The sequence below is a fragment of the Balaenoptera physalus genome, assembly GCF_965194825.1.
Source record: "Balaenoptera physalus genome assembly, chromosome: X".
Lineage (NCBI taxonomy): Eukaryota > Metazoa > Chordata > Mammalia > Artiodactyla > Balaenopteridae > Balaenoptera > Balaenoptera physalus.
In genome coordinates, this window is record NC_138903.1 from 73,410,229 (window position 1) to 73,435,076 (window position 24,848).

At 36.3% G+C, this 24,848-nt stretch overlaps 1 protein-coding gene across 1 annotated transcript in view; it reads left to right on the plus strand.

The window, feature by feature from the left end:
- Positions 1–24,848, plus strand: part of LOC309653050 (uncharacterized protein) — a 324,817-nt gene that overhangs the window by 233,974 nt on the left and 65,995 nt on the right. The gene's annotated exons all lie outside the window — the stretch shown is intronic.

Consider the following 24,848-nt stretch of genomic DNA (forward strand, 5'->3'; position numbering starts at 1 on the left):
AAACCAGACAAACACACTCCAATAAAAAAGAAAAAGAAAACAATAGGCCAATATCCCTGGTGGACATGGATGTAAAATTCTCAACAAAATATTCGCAAATCATTTGCAATAATACGTTAAAAGGTTCATACATCATAGTGGTCAAGTGGGATTTATTCCATGGGTGCAAAGATGGTTCAACATATGCAAATCATTCAACGTGATAACCACATAAACAAAATGAAGGATAAAAATCACATGTTTTTGTCAATAGATGAAAAAGCTTTTGAAAAAATTCAACATTCGTTCATGAAAAAAACTTTCAACAAAGATGGTATAGAGGGAACATACCTCAGCATAATAAAGGCCATTTTTGACAAACCCACAGCTAACATTATATTTGATGGTGAAATTTTTCCTCTAAGATCAGGAAGAAGGCAAAGATGCTCACTGTTGCCACTTTTATTCAACATAGTATTGGAAGTCCTAGCCACAGCAATTAGCAAAAAAAAGAAATAAAAGGCGTAAAAACATGATGAGATGTTTTGCATTGAGAATCTAGTATTCTTCTAAACTTGTTTGTGATTAAATAAGTTTGCGTTATGAACTGTAAGGGAGGGTACCATTTCACTCCTGAGCAAAGGAAAAATATTTCATTTCAACTTCAAAAGTCTTTTTGCCTGCTTCTAAATGATCATTACAGGGTTTCAAAACAATTAGGTAGAATGACATTAAAACAGGAATATGGTTAACCCTATGCAAGACTATTTGGACAAAAGTTTATATATATATATATATATATATATATGTATGTATATCAACAGTTTAAGCTATAATATAACAAGATATGAGACAAATTACTGAGCCAAGTGCAGAAACATGGGCAGTAGTACCTGCCAAATTTGATCTCCAGTGTAGAGACCACAGAGAGAATATCTCTGTAACTCTAGAAATGAAAAGTTCAGTTGTATTTATGCTCTTTGCCCAAATTACAGCAGAAGCCTTGCCTATTTAGTTTTGACCACCCAAAAGAGGTAAGCAAGCATTATATAAGTACCTTTTAGCAGAACCAAAATTGACAATAATGCTTGATTCGGCCCAGTATAAACATGTATGTGTTTTTGAAGAGTGTCATTTTGACACTGACAGCATTTTTCTAATGTTAGAAGATAACTTATGACTAGGTAATGTCAGGCAAGGATGAGAAAGAAAAGAACACTGACGGTGTTTCCTTTTAGGTATTTAGCCTTATACTTTTTTAGCTTTGAAAGACTGGTCTTAGGTATAAATGATATTTGTTGACAGGAAAAGAAAGCTTATTGATTAAATGATCTCCTGGGAATGGTCGAAAAGATGCCAGATTTTATGTAATCAGTTGGCTAGGAATTGTTTTAAATATGTGTGTAGTTGGATAGTACTTTAGAGATCATCTTTTTATAAATGAGAACAGTGAGGTCAAGAGTAAGGAAGTTATTTAATTAGATTTCTGTAATAGATCTTAGTTTTTAGAGCAGTTCTAGGTTCACAGAAAAATTGAGTGGAAGGTACTGAGATCGATCTATTTGAAAATTCTTTCACCAATATGAGACTGTCTTTATTACTGTAGCTAAATAATTTTACTGATTTCTGCTCTAATTCTTATTATTTATTTAATTTGCTTACCTTGGATTTAATTTGCTCTTCCTTTTCTAGTTTTCTAAGTTCGAAAATTATATTATTGATTTTAGATCTTTCATTTTTCTTAATACATGCATTCAATGCTCCAAATTTCCCTCTAACCACTGCTTTTTCTGCATCCCCAAAATTTAAATTGTATTCCCATTTTCATGTGTTTCAAAATATTTGTTCAACATCTCTGCAGAGTTCTTCTTTGACACATGTTTTTAGAAGTTTGTTGCTTAATATCCAAGAATATTGGGATTCTGTAGATATCTGTAATTGATTTCTACTTTAATTCCATAGTAGTCTGAGAGCAGACATTGTATGATTTATATTATTTTAAATTTGTTAAGGTGTGTTTTATAGCCCAGAATGTGGTCTAACTGGATGTTCCATATGAGTTTGAGCAGACTGTGTATTTTGCTTTTGTTGGAGTAAGTAGTCTATAGCTGTTCATTATATCTAGTTGATTGATGGATTGTTAAGTTCAACTATGTCCTTACCGAAATTCTGTATACTGCTGCTGTCTGATTCTGACAGAGGATTTTCAAGTCTCCAACTATAAGGGTGAATTCATCTAATTCTCTTTGTAGTTCTGTCAGTTTTTACATCAAAATGTTTTTTAATTTTTTTTCAACTTTACTGAGCTCTAGTTAACAAAATTGTATATATTTAAAGTATACAATGTGATGCTTTAATATAAATGTACATGGTGAAGTGATTGCAACAATCAGGCTAATTAGCATTCATTGCCTCAAACAGTTACATTTTTCTTTTGTATTGTTTTTTTCTTTTTATCCTCCAATCCCCTTTCCCTCTGACAACCACCTGTTTGTTCTCTGTATCTATGACTTGTCTCTTTTTCTTGCTTGTTCATTTGTTTTGTTTTTTAGATTCCACATATAAGTGAAATAATATGGTATTTGTCTTTCTCTGTCTTATTTCATTTAGCATAATAACCTTTAGTTCCATCCATGTTGTGACAAATGGCAAGATTTCATTCTTTTTTATGGTTGAGTAATATTCTATTGTATGTATATGTATGCCACATCATCTTTATCCATCATTCATCGATAGACACTTAGGGACATTCATTTATCAATGGACACAAGGTTACTTCCATACCTTGGCTCTTGTAAATAATGCAGCAATGAACATAGGGGTACACATGTCTTTTCGAATTACTATTTTTGTTTTCTTCAGAAAAAATACCAAGAAGTGAAATTGCTGGAGCATATGTGATATCTATTTTTAATTTTTTTTAGGAACCTTGATACTGTTTTCCATAGTGGCTGCACCAATTTATATTCCCACCAACAGTGCACAAGCATTCCCGTTTCTTCACATCCTCAACAACACTTGTTATTTGTTGTTTTTTTGATAATAGCCATTCTGACAGGTGTGAGGTAATATCTCATTGTGGTTTTGATTTGCATTTCCCTGATGATTAGCAATGTTGAACAGCTTTTCATGTGTCTCTTGGCCATCTGTTTGTCTTTGGAAAAATGTCTATTCAGGTCTTCTGCCCATGTTTTAATCAGGTTGTTTGTTTTTGAGATGGTGAGTTTTATAAGGTTTTTGTATGTTTTGGATATTAACCTCTTATCAGGTATATTGTTTGCAAATATATTCTTCATTAATAGGTGGCATTTTTGTTTTGTTGACAGTTTCCTTCACTGTACAAAGCTCTTAGTTTGATGTAGTCCCATTTGTTTATTTTTGCTTTTGTTTCCCTAGCCTGAAGACACAATTCCAAAAAATTATTACTAAGACCAATGTCAAAAAGCATACTGCCTATATTTTCTTCTAGGGGTTTTTTGGTTTCAGGACTTATATTTAAGTCTTTAATCTGTGTGAGTTTATTTTTGTACCTGATGTGAGAAATAGTCCAGTTTGATTCTTTTGCATTGCAGCTGTCCAGTTTTCCCAACACCATTCATGGAAGAGACTGTCTTTTCTGCTTTGTATATTCTTACCACTTTCATAGTAGATTAATTGACCATATAAGTATGGGTTTATTTCTGGGCACTTTATTCTGTTCCATTGATTTATGTGTCTGTTTTTGTGCCAGTACCATACTGTTTTGATTACTGTAGCTTTGTAGTATAGTTTGAGAGGAGGGAGTATGATACTTCTAACTGTATTCTTCTTTCTCAAGATCGTTTTCGCTCTTTGGGTTATTTTGTGTTTCCATACAAATTTTGGAATTATTTGTCTTAGTTCCGTGAAGAATGCCATTGGTATTTTGATAAGGATTGCATTAAATTTGTAGGTTGCCTGGGATAGTATGTCATATTAACAACATTAATTCTTCCAATCCATGTGCATGTTATATCTTTCTATTTGTTTGTGTCATCTCCAATTTATTTCACTGATATCTTATATTTTTCTGAGTACAGATCTTTTAGCCCCTTAGTTGGATCAACTCCTAAGTATTTTATTCTTTTTGTTACAGTTGTAAATGAGATTGTTTTCTTAATTTCTGTTTCTGATACTTTGTTGCTAGTGTATGGAAACACAACAGATTTTTGTATATTAATTTAGTATCCTGCAAATTTACTGAATTCATTTATTTGTTCTAATAGTTTTTTGCTGGCATCTTTAGCATTTTCTATATGTAGTATCAAGTCATATGCAAACAGTGAAAGTTTTATTTCTAACTTTCCGATTTAGATGACTTTATTTATTTTTGTCTGATTGCTGTGGCTAGGATTTTCAATAATATGTTGAATAAAAGTGGCAAGACTTGGCATCCTTGTCTTCTCCCTGATCTTAAAGGAAATGCTTGCAGCTTTTCACCATTGGAAGTGTTGTTAGCTGTGGGCTTGTCAAAAATGGCCTTATTATGTTGAGGTATGTTCCCTCTATACCCACTTTCTTGAGAGATTTTATTATGAATAATTGTTGAATTTTGTCAAATGCTTTTTCTGTATTTATTGATACGATCCTATGATTTTTATTCTTTAATTTGTTAATGTGGTATATAACATTCATTGATTTGTGGATATTGTACCATCCTTCATTTCTGGGATAAGTCTCACTTGATCATGTTGTATGATCTTTCTAATGTGTTGTTGAATTCAGTTTGCTAATATTTTGCTCAGGATATTTGCATCCATGTTCATCAGGGATATTGACCAGTAATTTTGTGTGTGGTGTCTTTGTCTGATTTTGGTATCATGGTGATTTTGGCCTTGTAGAATGAGTCTGGAAGGGTTCCTTCTTTTTCAAATTATTGGAATAGTTTGAGAAGGATAGGTGTTAACTCTTCTTTAAATGATTGGTAGAATTCATCTGTGAAGTGTTCCAGTCCTAGACTTTTGTTGGTTGGGAGTTTTTAAAATTATTACTGATTCAATTTCATTACTGGTAATTGGTTGATTAATATTTTCTATTTCTTCCTGATTCAGTCTTGGGATACTGTACTTTTCTAGGAATTTATTCATTTCTTCTAGGTTATCCATTTTATTGGCATAAAATTATTCATAATAATCTCTTTTACTCCTTTGCATTACTGTGGTGTCAGTTGTAGCCTCTACTTTTTTATTTCTAATTTTATATTTTTGGGCAGTCTATTTTTTTCTTGATGAATCTGGCTAAAAGTTTATCAATTTTGTTTATCTTTTCAAAGAACCAGCTCTGAGTTTCATTGATCCTTCTTTATGGTTTTTTATTCCACTTAAGTGCTGCTATAAATGGGACACTGTGGGTTATACCATTCTTATACATGGACATGGTACTTTTTATCACCAGCCTCACTATTTGTCTTCATTATTCAATGAAAATATAATGGAAAAGGACAGCTTGCCTTCCATTATGGTCATAAAACAGAACAGTCTCATCTTAAAAACATTGCATTTGGAATGATACAAGTTCAGCATTTTATGGAGTTTGTATTTCTCTTAAGGTACTAAAGCTAGATTTTACTCCAATTATAAACTCTCATAGAAATAACTTGCCATTTTACAGAGATATTTTTGTGTTGATATGGAAATTACCATTTAGAAAATGAGAGCACACAAAGACGAAATTTAGGATATCCGGTAAGGTATTTTAAAAATCTAATAATAAAACAAATTGGCAAGTAAGTGTACTCTTAATGGTATTCTCAGAGAGATGTTGGACTATATAGATGAACTATTATTAGATTCCCCTTCTGGTGACCATTTTTCATTTGTTGTAATAGAGTTGTACTTTCCTAACCAGCTTGATTTATTTGCTGATGAATCAATTCTACTTCTGGGCAATTGAGTTTACAGAGAAGGTATCAGGTATGGTGAGCTTGGAGGAAAATTGTGAAAATAAGCCTTATGGGGATAGACTGAAGAATTCATTAAAATAATTTCAGGTAATGGTCCACTAACCCCAAAATGACTTTTCTTAAAGTTCTCTTTGGACATATTTTCCTTTATCTTACTTGAATTATGCCTGTGTTAAAGAGGTCAACAATAACATAACATAAATATAATACAATACATAAATTTAATAACATAAGTAGCTATTTCATCCAGGAAAAATCCCAAGTAGTATAAAGGGAGGTAAACAAACAATTGATCTTTTGGAAAATGGTGTTTTATTTCATTAGTCACAAACTTTTTTCTTCACCTAATTATTTACATCAATTTTATTGAAGTATAAGTTGATATACATTAAAATGCACCCATTTTAAATGTACAGTTTAATGGGCTTTGACACACACATACATCCATGTAACATGACCACAATCAAGAAGAATCACCCCAAGAAGTTCTTTTGTGCCTTTTTGCCCTCCGTGCCCCCATGTTTGACCCCAGATAACCATTGATCTGCTTTCTATCACTTTATATGAGAATTATATTATTAAGAATACTAAATAAATATGTACTACTTTCTTTCTTTCTTCTTCGCTCAGCATAACGTTTTCAAGATCCATTAATGTTGTCATGTGTACTAGTGGATCATGCTTTGTATCCTTGTAAATTATACCATTGTATGGATATGCCACTATTTATTCATTCATCTGTTGATTGGTTTTACTCTTGGTTGCAGGTTATATGCTTCTCCTCATATCTAGTGAACTTTTATTGGATGCAATACGTCATAAATTTTTATGCTGTTTATTGCTGTATTTTGTTTTATCATTTAAAAGGTGGTTTGTTTGTTTGTTTTTCTCTCAGGTGGTTAAATTACTAGTACATCAGCGTGATCCTTTCAATGCTTGTATTTAAACTTTTTTAAGGTTGCGTCTAGAACACCCTTTAATTTTAGCTAATTTACTCTGCTACTAAAGTGTGACACTTCTGTTGTCTCTACAGAATGTCTCACATGTTTAACGAAGTCTCTCCATTATCGCTCATAGGATCTCAAGCTATTCTCTGTCCTTTGTGTACTCTGGGAACTATCCTGCTTAGATCTCCCCAGTAATTGTTCTTTCTTGGTAGCTGTTCTTCTTTCCTGGACTCACAGCATTTTACGCTCCACTTGTGCAGAATAGTATTCAGCCAAAGACTCAAGGTAGCCATGACACAGATTTATGGATCTCTTTCTAAGTATGATGTTCTTCTCTCTAGTACTCTGTCTACAAATTCTAGCCACCTCAGCTTCCCCAAAGTCCATTTCTGTATCCTCATCTCAGTAAGAGTGTCAAGATTTTTTGGGCTCTCCCTTCCTCTTCTGTGGTCTGTAGATTGCCTCCAGGTAGGAAGCCAACAACTTATAGGGTTTACCACTTTTGTTTCCCTTGTGTGGATTCAGAATATTGTGCTACTTATCCAATACCTGAAAACTGGTGTACAGATATTTGGTCTAGTCTTTTTAGTTGTTTGCAGCAAGAGTGAAAATCCCATAGTCCATACTCCTTCATAGGTGGCAGTGGACCTGATCTAATTTTTAAAAGGCAGAAATAGGGACTGCAGATCTCATGTCTCCATAGCTCTGGCTATAAATTTGCCTTTCTTCATGGTACAAATTGAAAATGAACAATGTCCAACACTTTGCAGGAATTACATATATATTTAAAGTACCGCAAAGATTAAAGTTTAGAATTCTTCCTATCTTAGTATTCAACCCTAATTACATAGATGAGAAAAATGAGATGCATATTTAGTGACTAGGTTCTGAAGAAATGGGACTATAGACCAAATTTTCTGACTCCCTAGATAGTTCTCTTTCCTCTGTACCAGTCTTTTTGTTGTTGTTGTTTTTTAACATCTTTATTGGCGTATAAACGCTTTAAAATGTTGTGTTAGTTTCTGCTGTATAAAAAAGTGAATCAGCTATATGTATACATATATCCCCATATCCCCTCCCTCTTGTGTCTCCCTCCCACCCTCCCCAATCCACCCCTCTAGGTGGCCACAAAGCACGGAGCTGATCTCCCTGTGCTATGAGGCTGCTTCCAACTAGCTATCTATTTTACATTTGGTAGTGGATATATGTCCATGCCACTCTCTCACTTCATCCCAGATTACCCTTCCCCCTCCCCGTATCCACAAGTCCATTCCCTACATCTGTATCTTTATTCCTGTCCTGCCCCTAAGTTCTTCAGAAGCATTTTTTTTTTAGATTCTATATATATGTTTTAGCATACGGTGTTTGTTTTTCTCTTTCTGACTTACTTCACTCTGTATGACAGACTCTAGGTCCATCCACCTCACTACAAATAACTCAATTTCGTTTCTTTTTATGGCTGAGTAATATTCCATTGTATATATGTGCCACATCTTCTTTATCCATTCATCTGTAGATGGACACTTAGGTTGCTTCCATGTCCTGGCTATTGTGAATAGTGCTGCAATGAACATTGTGGTACATGACTCTTTTTGAATTATGGTTTTCTCAGGGTATATGCCCAGTAGTGGGATTGCTGGGTCGTATGGTAGTTTTATTTTTAGTTTTTTAAGGAACCTCCATACTGTTCTCCATAGTGGCTGTATCAATTTACATTCCCACCAACAGTGCAAGACGGTTGCCTTTTCTCCACACCCTCTATAGCATTTATTGTTTGTAGATTTTTTGATGATGGCCCTTCTGACCAGTGTGAGGTGATAACTTATTGTAGTTTTGATTTGCATTTCTCTAATGATTAGTGATGTTGATGGTGAGCAAGTGTACTAGTCTTCTAGTAGCTCTGATTGTAGATGAATTATTTACTTGCTCAGGGTTCTATAATCAGGAAATTATAGACTCATACTGGTGTTGCTCTTTGCATAGATGACTATTTACAAATTTTTATTAGAATTTTCAGTCACTTGTATGCAAAAGTAGGAACATATCAAATATTTAAAAGCAAAGTGTGTGGTCTTAAAATCTCGAGCACTTTTCCCTCACCAACACACTTCCAAATGTCATGATTGACTTATTTGAGGTACTGATGTGTAGTAACATTTATCTTCCTACCCTGCCAATGATTAGGCTGTTTGTACATCTGCACCCAGAAAGGATCTAGCTGTAGTATCCTTAAGCATCACATTTAATTTGTACTAATACATTTAGAAAGTGGTACAATTCCTTACTTTAGTAAGTACTCCTCAGTGTTTGTGGACTTATTTCACAAGGGTGAAGAAAATATAAGGCTCTCAGGATATAACTTAGTTGTAACCACATAGATATTTCAAGAAATTGCTCTATTTGTGGGATTTAAGCATTGTTGAAAATGGTTGTAAAAGCCAAGCTTTTAATAAGGTAAATTATTATGTATTGACTCATGTTATATAGTGATACAAGTGATGGATGATATATGTACAGCTGAACTAAGCCAACTGAATTAACTCGTTTTTTTGTTTGTTTTATTTCATTTTAAATTTTTATTGGAGTATAGTTGATTTCAATGTTATGTTAGTTTCAGATGTACAGAAAAATGAATCCGTTATACATATATATAATCTCCACTCTTTTAGATACTTTTCCCATATAGGCCATTACAGACTACTGAGTAGAGTTCCCTGTGCTATATAGTAGGTCCTCTTAGTTATCTATTCTATACATAGTAGTGTGTATATGTCAATCCCAATCTTGCAATTTATCCCTCCAATCACCTTACCCCCGGTAACCATAAGTTTGTGTTTTACATCTGTAACTCTATTTCTGTTTTGTAGAAAAGTTCATTTGTACCCTTTTCTTAGATTCCACATAAAAGCAATATCATATGATATTTGTCTTTCTCTGACTTATTTTACTCAGTATGACAATCTCTAGTTCCATCCATGTTGCTGCAAATGGCTTTATTTCATTCTTTTTTATGGTTGTGTAATATTCCATTGTGTGTATATATACCACATCTTCTTTATCCATTCATCTGTCGATGGACATTTAGGTTGCTTCCATGTCTTGGCAATTGTAAATAGTGCTGCAATGAACATTGGGGTGCATGTATTTTTTAAATTATGCTCTCATAGTTTTCTGGTAACATCGTTAGGATTCTATATGTTTACTATCATGACATCTGCAAACAGTGACAGTTTTACTTCTTCTTTTCCAATTTGGATTCCTTTTATTTCTTTTTCTTCTCTGATTGCTGTGGCGAAAACTTCCAAAACTATGTTGAATAACAGTGGTGAGAGTGGGCAACCTTGTCTTGTTCCTGATCTTAGTGGAAATGGTTTCAGTTTTTCAACATTGAGGATGATGTTGGCTGTGGGTTTGTCATATATGGCCTTTATTATGTTGAGGAAATTTCCCTCTATGCCTACATTCTGCAGGATTTTTATAATAAATGGGTTTTGAATTTTGTCAAAAGCTTTCTCTGCATCGATTGAGATGATCATATGTTTTTTCTCCTTCACTTTGTTAATATGGCATACCACATTGATTAATTTGCGTATATTGAAGAATCCTTGCATTCCTGGAGTAAACCCAACTTGATACTAGTGTATGATCCTTTTAATGTGCTGTTGGATTCTGTTTGCTAGTATTTTGTTGAGGATTTTTGCATCTATGTTCATCAGTGATATTGGCATGTAGTTTTCTTTCTTTGTGACATCTTTGTCTGGTTTTGGTATCAGGGTGATGATGGCCACATAGAATGAGTTGGGGAGTGTTCCTCCCTCTGCTATATTTTGGAAGAGTTTGAGAAGGATAGGTGTTAGCTCTTCTCTAAATGTTTGATAGAATTCGCCTGGAAGCCATCTGGTCCTGGGCTTTTGTTTGTTGGAAGATTTTTAATCACAGTTTCAATTTCAGTGCTTGTGAATGGTCTGTTCATATTTTCTATTGCTTCCTGGTTCAGTCTTGGCAGGTTGTGCATTTCTAAGAACTTGTCCATTTCTACCAGGTTGTCCATTTTATTGGCATAGAGTTGCTTGTAGTAATCTCTCATGATCCTTCGTATATCTGCAGTGTCAGTTGTTACTTCTCCTTTTTCATTTCTAATTCTATTGATTTGAGTCTTCTCTATTTTATTCTTGATGAGTCTGGCTAATGGTTTATCAATCTTGTTTATCTTCTCAAAGAACCAGCTATTAGTTTTATTGATCTTTGCTATTGTTTTCTTCATGTCTTTTTCATTTATTTCTGATCTGATCTTTATGATTTCTTTCCTTCTGCTAACTTAGGGGGATTTTTGTTCTTCTTTCTCTAATTGCTTTAGGTGCAAGGTTAGGTTGTTTATTTTAGATGTTTCCTGTTCCATAAGGTAGGATTGAATTGGTATAAACTACCCTCTTAGAAGTGCTTTTGCTGCATCCCATAGGTTTTTGTTCGTCATGTCTTCATTGTCATTTGTTTTCAGGTATTTTTTGATTTCCTCTTTGATTTCTTCAGTGATCACTTGGTTATTAAGTAGTTCATTTTTTAACCTCCATGTGTTTGTATTTTTACCGATCTCTTCCTGTAATTGATATCTAGTCTCATAGCGTTGTGGTCGGAAAAGATAGTTGATACGATTTCAATTTTCTTAAATTTACCAAGGCTTGATTTGTGACCCAAGATGTGATCTAACCTGGAGAATGTTCCATGAGCACTTGAGAAGAATATGTATTCTGTTGTTTTTGGATGGAATGTCCTATAAATATCAATTAAGTCCATCTTGTTTAATGTATCATTTAAAGCTTGTGTTTCCTTATTTATTTTCATTTTGGGTGATCTGTCCATTGGTGAAAGTGGGGTGTTAAAGTCCCCTACTATGATTGTGTTACTGTCGATTTCCCCTTTTATGGCTGTTAGTATTTGCCTTATGTATTGAGGTGCTCCTATGTTGGGTGCATAAATATTTACAATTGTTATATCTTTTACTTAGATCAATCCCTTGATCATTATGTAGTGTCCTTCTTTGTCTCTTGTAATAGTCTTTATTTTAAAGTGTATTTTGTCTGATATGGGAATTGCTACTCCAGCTTTATTTTGATATCCGTTTGCATGGAATATCTTTTTCCTTCCCCCCGCTTTCAGTCTATTTGTGTCCCTAGGTCTGAAGTGGGTCTCCTGTAGACAGCATATATACGGGTCTTGTTTTGTATCCATTCAGCGAGTCTGTGTCTTTTAGTGGTAGCATTTAATCCATTTACATTTAAGGTAATTATCATTATATATGTTCCTATTCCCATTTTCTTAAATGTTTTGGGTTTGTTATTGTAGGTGTTTTCCTTCTCTTGTGTTTCTTGCCTAGAGAAGTTCCTTTAGCATTTGTTGTAAAGCTGGTTTGGTGGTCCTGAACTCTCTCAGCTTCTGCTTGTCTGTAAAGGTTTTAATTTCTCCATCAAATCTGAATGAGATCCTTGCTGGGTAGAGTAATCTTGGTTGTAGGTTTTTCTCCTTCATCACTTTAAATATGTCCTGCCACTCCCTTCTGGCTTGAAGAGTTTCTGCTGAAAGATCAGCTGTTAACCTTATGGGGATTCCCTTGTGTGTTATTCATTGTTTTTCCCTTGCTGCTTTTAATATGTTTTCTTTGTATTTAATTTTTGATAGTTTGAGTAATATGTGTCATGGCATGTTTCTCCTTGGATTTTTCCTGTATAGTACTCTCTGTGCTTCCTGGACTTGATTAACTATTTTCTTTCCCATATTAGGCAAGTTTTCAACTAAAATCTCTTCAAATATTTTTCTCAGTCCCTTTCTTTTTCTCTTCTTCTTCTGGGACCCCTATAATTCGAATGTTGGTCCATTTAATGTTGTCCCAGAGGTCTCTGAGACTGTCCTCAGTTCTTTTCATTGTTTTTTCTTTATCCTGCTCTGCAGTAGTTATTTCCACCATTTTATCTTCCAGGTCACTTATCCGTTCTTCTGCCTCAGTTATTCTGCTATTGATCCCTTCTAGAGAATTTTTAATTTCATTTATTGTGTTGTTCATCATTGTTTGTTTGCTCTTTAGTTCTTCTAGGTCCTTGTTAAACGTTTTTTGTATTTTTTCTATTCTATTTCCAAGATTTTGTGTCATCTTTACTATCATTATTCTGAATTCTTTTTCAGGTAGACTGCCTATTTCCTCTTCATTTATTAGATCTGTTGGGTTTTTACCTTGCTCCTTCCTCTGCTGTGTGTTTTTCTGTCTTCTCATTTTGCTTAACTTACTGTGTTTGGGGTCTCCTTTTCGCAGGCTGCAGGTTCCTAGTTCCCGTTGTTTTTGGTGTCTGTCCCCAGTGGTAATGTTGGTTCAGAGTGTTCTTTAGGCTTCCTGGTGGAGGGGACTCTTGCCTGAGTCCTTGTGGATGAGGCTTGATATTGTCTTTCTGGTGTGCAGGTCCACATCTGGTGGTGTGTTTTGGGGTGTCCGTGGCCGTATTATGATTTTAGGCAACCTCTCTGCTAATGGATGGGGCTGTGTTCCTGTCTTGCTAGTTGTTTGCCATAGGGTGTCCAGCACTGTAGCTTGCTGCTCTTTGAGTGAAGCTGGGTCTTGGCGTTGAGATGGAGATCTCTGGGAGATTTTTGCCATTTGATATTATGTGGAGCTGGGAGGTCTCTTGTGGACCAGTGTCCTGAAGTTGGCTCTCCCACCTTAGAGGCTCACCACTGACTCCTGGCTAGAGTACCAAGAGCCTTTCATCCACACGGCTCAGAATAAAAGGGAGAAAAATTAGAAAGAAAGAAAGAAAGAGGATAAAATAAAATAAAGTAAAATAAAATAAAATAAAGTTATTAAAATAAAAAATAACAAATAATTATTAAGGAAAAATTTTTTTAAAGTAAAAAAAAAAAAATAAGGATGGACAGAACCCTAGGACAAATGGTGAAAGCAAAGCTCTACAGACAAAATCACACACAGAAGCATACACATACACTCTCACAAAAAGAGAAAAAATGGGAAAAAATAATATATCTTTGCTCCCAAAGTCCACCTCCTCAATTTGGAATGATTTGTTGTCTATTCAGGTATTCCACAGATGCAGGGTACATCAAGTTGATTGTGGAGCTTTAATCCACTGCTCCTGAGGCTGCTGGGAGAAATTACCCTTTCTCTTTGTTCACACAGCTCCTGGGGTTCAGCTTTGGATTTGGACCCGCCTCTGCGTGTAGGTCGCCTGAGGGCGTCTGTTCTTCGCTCAGACAGGACGGGGTTAAAGGAGCAGCTGATTCGGGAGCTCTGGCTCACTCAGGCTGGGGGGAGGGAGGGGTACAGATGCGGAGCGAGCCTGCGGCGGCAGAGGCCAGCATGACGTTGCACCAGCCTGAGGCACGCTGTGCATTCTCCCAGGGAAGTTGTCCCTGGATCACGGGACCCTGGCAGTGGCGGGCTGCACAGGCTCCCAGGAGGGGAGGTGTGGATAGTGACCTGTGCTTGCTCACAGGTTTCTTGGTGGCTGCAGCAGCAGTCTTAGCATCTCATGCCTGTCTTGGGGTCCGCACTGATAGCCACGGCTCACGCCCGTCTCTGGAGCTTCTTTAAGAAGTGCTCTTAATCCCCTCTCCTCACACACCAGGAAACAAAGAGGGAAGAAAAAGTCTCTTGCCTCTTACGCAGCTCCAGACATTTTCCCAGACTACCTCCTGGCTAGCTGTGGTGCACTAACCCCTTCAGGCTGTGTTCACGCAGCCAACCCCAGTCCTCTCCCTGCGATCCGACTGAAGCCCGAGTCTCAGCTTCCAGCCCCCGCCTGCCCCCGCGGGTGAACAGACAAGCCTCTCGGGCTGGTGAGTGCTGGTCGGCACTGATCCTCTGTGCGGGAATCTCTCCGCTTTGCCCTCTGAACCCCTGTTGCTGCGCTCTCCTCCGTGGCTCCGTAGCTTCCCCCCTCTACCACCCACAGTCTCCGCCCACGAAGGGGCTTCCTATTGTGTGGAAATCTTTCCTCCTTCTCAGCTCCCTCCCACTGGTTCAGGTCCCATTCCTATTCTTTGTCTCTGTTTTTTCTTTTTTCTTTTGCCTTTCCCAGGTATGTGGGGAGTTTCTTGCCTTTTGGGAGGTCTGAGGTCTTCTGCCAGCGCTCAGTAGGTGTTCTATAGGAGCAATTCCACATGTAAATGTATTTCTGATGTATCTGTGTGGAAGAAGGTGATCTCCTCATCTTACTCTTCCACCATCTTGAAGCTCCTCTCTTGTGTCTTCTTGATTGGTGCTTCCATTCTTTTTCTGAGATCTTGGAAAATCTTTACTATCATTACTCTGAATTCTTTTTCAGGTAGATTGCCTATCTCCTTTTCATTTAGTTGTTCTTGTAGGTTTGTTTCTTGCTCCTTCATCTGCAACATATTTCTTTGTCATCTCATTTTGTCTAACTTACTGTGTTTGTGGCTTTCTTTCTTCAGGCTGCAGGTTCATTGTTCCTCTTGCTTCTGGTACCTGCCCACTGGTGGGTGAGACTGGTCCCAAGGCTTGTGCTGTTATCCCCGTGATTGGGGGCTGACTGGTGTTGTGGTGACCAAAGCCTGCTCTGGAGATTGAGTGGGGCTTCCCCTTTGCTCTGTGGTTGTCAATGCCCTATCAGGGGTAGGGTCTGCTCCCTATTTGTTGGAGTAGAGCACTCCAGATCTGATTCTTACCTGTGTTTATGATTTTTGGTGTGAGGTAGTTGGGATTGGAGCACTCCTGCTGGGAGAGAAGCTACTGAGTATTCCTTCTCTGGAGCTGTTTACTTGTGAATGTGCTCTGTTGTGTCCCATTTCTCTCACTGTTTGGGCTCACAAAGTACACTGTTGTTGGCACTGCTCTTGGTCCCACCTTAGCTATGCATATGCCAACAGTTGGCCCTGGTGACACTCAGACATTGTTTTCACCAAGCCAGTAGCACAGATCCACTGAGGTCAGGTCCCAGGGTCTGCAGTAGTCATGCACCTGGACCCACTGTGGGAGCTATGGAGGCAGCTCAGACTCTGACCTGGCCCAACCCCTCTGTGTATGTGCCCACAAAGCCCACTGCTGCTAAAGCCAGACCTGTCCCAGCTTCAGGAGTACTTGTTGTCTTTTGTGGATGTTTCATAGGTGGTGAATTTAGGAAGCTGTCAGTGGAGGTGTAACTCCACGGTTCGTGCAGCCATGAGGAGAGATTTCTGCTCTTCTTCCTTAGTTACATGGCACCTGGTGCTCAGTTGTGGTTTCATCCCCACCTCTGCATATTTTCCTCCCATTGTAGTCTGCTCCAGAAGTTGCTGGATCACACCAGCCTGTAAGGCAAGAAGAAGCTGAGGCGGTGATTGCAGTGAGCAGGCCACCCAGTTGGGAGGGTGCTGGGGTAGTGATTGGAATGCACGAGCCAATCAGGTTACAATTGGGATGAGCGGGTCACCCAGCCGGGGATGGGGGTGGCGGAGAAGGTGATGGCAGGTGCATGCCATCTGGCTCTAGCCGGAGCCCTCTCCAATGCCTGTGGAGGCAGGAGCAGCACATGAGGCAAGAGACTGCAATGTTGACCCTGCCCTTTGTGCTTCACTCAACAACGGCACTTCACTTCTGTGGCAGTTCAGGCTTCCTCCATGTGCATTCCTCATTGCAGAGCTCCTAACTCCCATCCCCTCTAGCTGTCTCCTCACAGCCAACAGCAGTCCCCTCCCTGGGTCTGCTCTCCAAAGCCCACGTTCCAGCACCCGGCCCCGTGCACAACAGTGGACACTTGTATCAGGCTGGGGTGCACAGGGCTGTGGCACAGACCATCTGTATAGTTCTCACTCTGTCCTGCCTGTCACAGTCCAGTTGCTGGGCTCTCCTCGAGCCCCCAAAATTCCCTTTCTGTCCCAGTTGATCCTCTCACTGGTGAGGGAGCTTCCCCAGATGTGGGAACCTCTCCTCACTTCCAGCTCCCTGCCAGGGGTTCAGGTCCCAACCTACTTCCTCTCCTCTTTCTTTTCCCTTCTTCTTTCTTTCATCCTACCTGCTTACTTGGGGATCTTTCTTGTCATTTTAGGTGTCCGAAGTCCTCTGCTAGTGTTCCTCAGGTGCTCTGTGAGAATTGTTCCATTTGTAGATGTATTCTTGATCCGTTTGTGAGGAGAGATGAACTCCATGTCCTCCTACTCCTCCACCATCTTGGAAAGTCCTGAATTAACTCCTTTTTTTTTTTTAAAGATTTTTTGTTGTGGACAATTTTAAAGTCTTTATTGAATTTGTTACAATATTGTTTCTGTTTTATGTTTTGGTTTTTTGGCCATGAGACATGTGGGATCCCAGCTCCCCAACCAGGGATTGAACCCACACTGCCCACATTGGAAGGTGAAGTCTTAACCACTGGATGCCAGGGAAGTCCCCTGAATTAACTCTTGATAAAAAATTATTTCAAAAAATATATCTGGTGGTAAGGTAGCTATTTCACTGTCAGTTAAAACATTTGAAAAGAAGTCAGGAATCTTTCTTTTCTTGACTACATGAAGCTTTTTTTCTTTTCTTTTTTTCCCTCTTTTTTAACAAAATTGAGAATAATGAATTAATAAGTGAATAGAAGATCTGGTCTGTTACCTAAAGAATACAGTCTTCATCATTGTCTTGGAAAGTGCTGGTTATTTTATCACATTGCATTTAGTAATTTGTTGGCACAGGTGGGATTAAAGTAATTTCTAAAGAGTTCTCTTTCAAGGTTCTTTCCTTGAAGTACACATTAATGAAAAGCAAAATAATTTAGCCAGTGGTCTGACATGCTTTCATAGGGCAGTACCCCCCTCCTTTTTTCAGTATCCCTGTATGTTATATACCCACAAGCATGCATATGGAATCAATAAGCTCTAAATGTAATCTGGCATAACTAGGTGCCTAGGCACAGTGGCCTTGCATTTTTATCCAGATTTTCCCTCACAGGCCTGAACAATTGAAATGTTTGTTGACTATTTAAGTTACATATGGGGGAGCTGAGAGGAGCTATTTTCCTGTACTGGTAATGGCAGCACTATTAAAAATGACATCTTATTCCATCTTCTATGTTCACTCCCCAGTTCCTTATAGAACCGTTCATAAAAGTCTAGTAGAGAGCAAGAGAATATATACGTATGCATATATTTTCACACATACACACACACACATACACACTTATTCTATAAATAAGCAAACTGACACAAGAGAAATCAGTGATTTTTCTTTATAACAAAAGTAGCATATGGTAGAACTAGTCTCATTTTCTGACTTGTGGTCTAGTGCTTCTTCTGGATCACGTTCATTGTATAGTGCTAGAATGAATTGCTCAAAAGAATGAGGATATCAAGGTTCCAATGCTCAAAGATCTATTACTAAAAAGTGTTTAAATCCTAATATTTTCATACAGGAACTTGGTTGGTTTTTCCTGATAAATTGGACATATTCTGGAAACTTGTAAATTTTAGATAAAAAACAAATTGTGTATTTTTGGTTTTTTTGAAATAAAGAAAATATTTCTACAGTTATTATGCTTTTATTTTCTGAGTATTTATTACTCTCTGATTTACTATAATAAACTATCATTCTTTTTTCAGTTTATAGAATTTTCTATCCCTTATCCTTTCAGATATTTTTTGTAATTCTTTTCCAATTTTTGTGTTACATTTTACAATAGCAATGCCAAATTTCTAGTAAGGTTGTATAGTATTGACTTTGGACTTTCTTTCTGGAAGCACCAATATGACAAATAATATGATTGCCAGAAGAAAGTAATGTGTTATGCTGTATTTCCTTGGGGAAGAGACCATTTTGTAAAACCTCAGACCACAGGAATGTCCATTGAGAGCCTTTTGCTTAGTACATGTACTGAAGCAGTCACTTAGATAGTTTTCTGAATTTTGGAACCCATTTCATAATAGTAGTGATAGAAGACTAGGCTTACATATGATAAATCAGTATTTTATTAAAAGCATTAACTGTTTTTGCATAAGGTCATTTTAAACTGGCAGAAGTACAAGTGCTATAGACATGATTAAAATTGCATTTAGTTACTCTGAGCCAATATAATTGGTTTCATTATATCAGGAGAAAATGCAGAGAGATGAAGACTCATAATGAATGAAAATATTCTAATGCACAATTAAATGTTATAGGACTAGAGGACATATATTTTAGGAACATTCAGTACTTTAACTTAACCAGCTAGAATTTTATTTTTTAAGCTCCATTTTATTCAACTTTTTGAAATTAAGAATTTTTTAATAACAAATAAGCGTTCTAGTACAAAGAGGGGGCACAATGTCCTTGGCTTCATTAGTTTCAAAAGCTGACCCTCTTTTACCCTGAATATTTGACATTTAAAAAAGGAGAAATTTCATATAATTGATTCTACGAATATGCAGACCCATGTATAGATAGAGAAAATAAAAAATATGGCCTCCACTTTTATGTTATCATTCTAAGGGCTATGATGTCCACTCCTGCTGGCTAACATCTAGAAAAGCTTCACAAAAAAAGAGAAAATGGTATTTTGATTCAACATCTGAAGAGACAATTGTGTGGTTTGACACAAGATTTGACTCAATTTGACTCAAGATTTTTTGAGCCAATTACCACTGTAATGAGGATGCATCAAGGGCAGGGTAGACTTATGGATTTGGTGAAAACATAAAAAGAAAAAATCATGAAGGGAGAGAAAGGAATAAATACAGTCAGAGGAAAATCTGTTTGGCTTTATTGGCTTGCTTCAAAGAACAGTCTCTTCAATATTACATCCTTTTCAGTCCTTTGTGCCAGGCTAGCTTCAAGGGAACATTCTGATCTTTCTCAGATGTAGTTCTGTCATGGGCATGAAGTTACCAGTGAACAACACTGAGAGCTTTGACAATGAATGCAACACTTGTACATGAGGTATCTTGAGGAATTATTAGTTTTTTGAATTTTAAAAAAATAATTTGGTTTGGTTTTTTATATTGTTTAAAACAATTTGTAGTCTTTTGATAATTAAGAATTGCTATTTTGTAGTTTGATGTGAGAAAATTAGTTATTATAAGTGGGAAAATAAGATGGATAAAGTTAACTGAAACTTATTCTTAGTATAAAAATTATAAAAAGAACACATCACATAGGGGAGGTCTGGTGATTTATATTGAGGTATAAAAACTAGAGGCTAAAGGTATGCTCAAGAAATCCCTAGCAAGAATACATTAGTGTTTTCTCTTTTACACTAAAAATGGGATCATTAGTAATCAAGTCAGGAGTGCTGGCCCATAAGATGGCTGAATTACCCAAAAATCGTGAAATAGAGAAACTTTCTTTATCTCCCTTTTGCCTGGCTTTTCATTGACCTTACTTCCTCTCCCTGGTTCAGCCCTTATGATTCATTATCAGTGTTCCATCAACATACATAATTTCATAACCTTCCATTCTGTATACTGGACTAGCCTCAGTTGCAGGCATAATTACTTAAGGTTTATATATGTGTGCATGTGTCTATTCTCTTAGTCTAGTATGTAAGCCACAAAGTAAAGGAAATAATTTTTTTTCTCATTCATTTTCAGTAGGTTGCTAGCCTCACTCTCATGGATTAGCTATCTGGATCCACAGACACAGAAATTATGGGATCTTTATGAAATCACTTGAAAACATAATAATGAACTAATAATTGAGTAATATTAAACACTATTATTGAGTAAGCCATTTCTCCTAAAACTAGTATTGGGTAGTGGGAATTAAGAGCCTGAGTCAAATTTGCATATTGGAGGACTTCATTTTTTGTTGTTATTAGATATTTCTGTTGATTCAATTAAACCATGTTATAGATCATCAGTTGAGGAAAGATTGAAAAAAAACATGCTCTTAAGCAGGTCTTTTTCCAAGAAATCCTGTGATCCTGATATAAAATCTTGTGAAAATGGATGACCTGTAGATGAATTTCTCTGTGAATGTGGTGTGGTGTTATTTTGCAAATTGCAAATGATTAAGATTTGAACCCAACACTTTCTGGGTGTTTTTTTAAAAGATGAAAGTTTGGATACCATTCTCTTCTATTTCAAACTCTAGGGTTTTTTGGGGGGGGGCGGGGGAGGAGAAGCCCACAAAAGAGCAGAATGCATACATGTGCAGATACTTTCATATAATGAACTCATGACTTAGATTCCAGTACAGAGATTGAGCCAACATTTTTGGAAAGTTGACCAGACACCATTAGTTACATGTTAAAACTAATGCTGTTGAATTAGTAGCCTCTTGTTAGTTACATTTTTTCATTTTAATTTTATTGGAGTAGAGTAGATTTACAATGTTTTCTTAGTTTCAGGTCTACAGCAAAGTGATTCAGTTATACATATACATATATTCATTACTTTTTAGATTCTTTTCTCATATAGGTTATCACAGAATATTGGGTAGAGTTTGCTGTGCTATACAGTAGGTCCTTGATGGTTATCTATCTTATATATAGTAGTGTGTGTATGTTCATCCCAAGCTCCTGATTTATTCCCCTGCCCGTGTTTCCCCTTTGGTAACCATAAGTTTGTTTTCGATATCTGTAAGTCTGTTTCTGTTTTGTAAATAAGTTCATTTGTATCATTTTTTAAATTAGATTCCACATGTAAATGATATCATATGATATTCGTCTTTCTCTCTCTGACTTACTTCACTTAGTATGATAATCTCTAGGTCCATCCATGTTGCTGCAAATGGCATTATTTCATTCTTTTTATGGCTGAGTAATATTCCATTGTATATATGTACCACATCTTCTTTATCCATTCCTCTGTCGATGGACATTTAAGTTGCTTCCATGTCTTGGTGATTGTAAACATTGCTGCAATGAACATTGGGGTGCATGTATCCTTTTGAAGTATGGTTTTCTCTGGATATATGCCCAGGAGTGGGATTGCTGGATCATATGGTAGCTCTATTTTTAGTTTTTCTTTTAAGGAACATCCATACTCTTCTCCATAGTGGCTATACCAACTTACATTCCCACCAACAGTGTACGAGTGTTCCTTTTTCTCCACAGCCTCTCCAGCATTTATTGTTTGTAGACTTTTTTATGATGGCCATTTTGACTGGTGTGAGGCGATACATTATTGTAGTTTCAATTTGAATTTCTCTGATAATTAGTGATATTGAGCATTTTTTTCATGTGCTTTTTTGGCAATCTGTATGTCTTCTTTGGAGAAGTGTCTATTTAGATCCTCTGCTCATTTTTTGATTGGGTTGTTTGTTTTGGGTTTTTTTATATAGAGCTGCATAAGCTGTAAGTTTTGGAGCTATATCCCTTGTCAGTCACTTTATTTGCACGTATTTTGTCCCATTCTGTGGGGTGTCTTTTCACTTTGTTTATGGTTTCCTTTGCTGTGCAGAAGCTTTTTGAGTTTAATTAAGTGCCATTTGTTTATTTTTGTTTTTATTTCCATTCCTCTAGGCGGTGGATCAGAAAAGATCTTGCTGCGATTTATGTCAAAGAGTGTTCTGCCTATGTTTTGCTTTAAGGGTTTTAGAGTGTTTGTCCTTACCTTTAGGTCTTTGATCCATTTTGAGTTTATTTTCGTGTATGGAGTTAGAGAATGTTCTAATTTCATTATTTTACATGTAGCTGTCCAGTTTTCCCAGTGCCATTATTTGAAGAGACTTTCTTTTCTTCATTTTATATTCTTGCCTCTTTTATCATAGATTAATTGACCATAGTTTCATGGGTTTATTTCTGGGCTTTCTATTCTGTTCCGTTGGTTTATACTTCTGTTTTTGTGCCAGTAACTGTTTTGATTATTGTGGCTTTGTAGTATAGTCTAAGTCAGAGAGTTTGATTCCTCCAGCTCCCGTTTTCTTTCCCAGGATAGTTTCTTTTTTATGTAAATGAGCATATGCTTTAGTTAAGTCATATTTGGAAACAACACCCTCCCTTTGGAGACTGGAGTGTACTTTTGCAGAGTCAGGAGGATGATAAGGCTTCCTAGAGTAATAGACAAAAGTCTCTGCATCCTGGGGAAAGGAGAGCAATAAATGTTGTTATATGAGTGATTCCACTTTTTGCTCTACCTCTTTCATAAATTCCAAGCCCATTGTTTAGTCAATTTTTGGTTATGACCTCCCATGTCTCTACCTTTTATTTTTTCCCACATAGTCTGTGATGTACTTTTAGATGGTTTCTACTTTATTATCAGTGATGCTGTTATAAATACACTTGTACAAGTTTTTCTGTGTGTGTGTATTTTCAGTTCTCTCGGGTATATAGCTAGGAGTGGTATTGCTGTGTCATATAGTCATTCCATGTTTAACTTTTTAAGGAACTGTCAAACTGTTTTCCAAAGTAGCTGCACCATTTAAAATTCCCACCAGCAGTGTATGAGGGTTCTAATTACACCACATCCTTGTCAATGTGTATTAATTTTACTGTCAGATTTAATTAAATTTTTAAATTGATTTATATAATTTAATTATTGTCTTTTTTATTATAGCTATTCTACTGGGTGTGAAATGGTATCTCATTGTAGGTTTGGTTTGTTTTTCCCTAATGATGAATCATTTTGAGCACCTTTTCTGGTGCCTATTAGCCATTTGTGTATCATCTCTGGAGAAATGTCTATTCATGTCTTTTGTCCATTTAAAAAAAATACCTAGGTTACTTGTCATTTTATTATTGAGTTGTAGGAGTACTTTACAGTTTCTAGATCCAAGCCCCTTATGAGATACATGATTTGAAAATATTTTCTCCCACTTTGTGGCTTGTCTTTTCAATTTGTTGATAGTGTCCTTTGAAACACAAGTTTTTATTTTTGGTAGTCCATTTTATCTATTCTGTTTATTTTGCCTCTGTGGTTTTGATGGCATATGCAAGAAATAATTTCCTAATCTGTGACCGTGAAGATTTACTTCTGTTTTCTTCTAAAAGTTTTATAGTCTTAGCACTTATATTCTGGTCTCTGATCCATTGTTAGTTAATTTTTGTATATGGTGAGATGTAGAGGTCTATTTTTATTATTTTGCATGTGGATATCCAATTGTCTCAAGACCATTTGTTGAAAAGAATATTCTCTGTGCATTGAATTGTCTTGGCACCTTTCTCAAAAATCAAATGACCATAATGATCATAAATGTAAGAATTTCTACACTTGTTTGGTTGTTTAATGGAGTTCTTGAGACTTTGAAACCAGTAAAACCCCACTACTATGGATATTCTGCCAAGATATGGAATTTGCTTCCCTAAATGGGTCCTTCTATTGAAATGGCATTTATTAAAAAGAACGTTTACTGATATGAAAATGAATTAAATTATCCAGAAATTTGGCAGATGCAGCAGGAAAAGGTAGAAAACTAGGTCCGTAAAAATAAAATACCAAACATAAAAGTAGGAGGACCTAAAATCCTGGAAATATATATAAAAATAATTTAATATGAATGATTTCACTCATCTGCCAATATGAGAAAGTCATTTAAAATATTTCTATTTTTTGTCCATACATATGTTCAAGGGAACAAAAAAAACTGTTAATATCAAGTGAATTCATAATCCAATATAGTTGGTATGTAAAACTGCTAGATCCATAATTCTCTTTGAATACATGATGGTCCTAGTTCATTTACATACTTTCAATCTTTGCTGTCAAATATTTTTTTTCTAACTGATTTTCTAAAAAAATGAGCTTTTCTGCCCAAGAAAATATGTTTCCAGAAATTGGATTTCTGGATACATTTTTGTTGCTACACGTGCAAAGAAAAATGACATGTTTCCTTCTTTCCCTCTCCTCCACCTTATTTATTTTTGAGCTTTCAAATACATTTATTCCTCTCTGAATGAAAAATATCCATTGGCTTATTGCTCTAACAACACCATGAATTAAAATGCCAGCCCAAATTTTATGTGAAATAGATTCTGGTTTCTATGGTAGATTTCAGAGTTAGAGAATATTTCTGGGAATTTGATTGACATAGTTTCCAAAATTGCTTGTATTTATGCCTGGGCTAAAAGTCAAAATGCCTCTTGCAGCAGGAGGTAAAATATGTCCAAGAG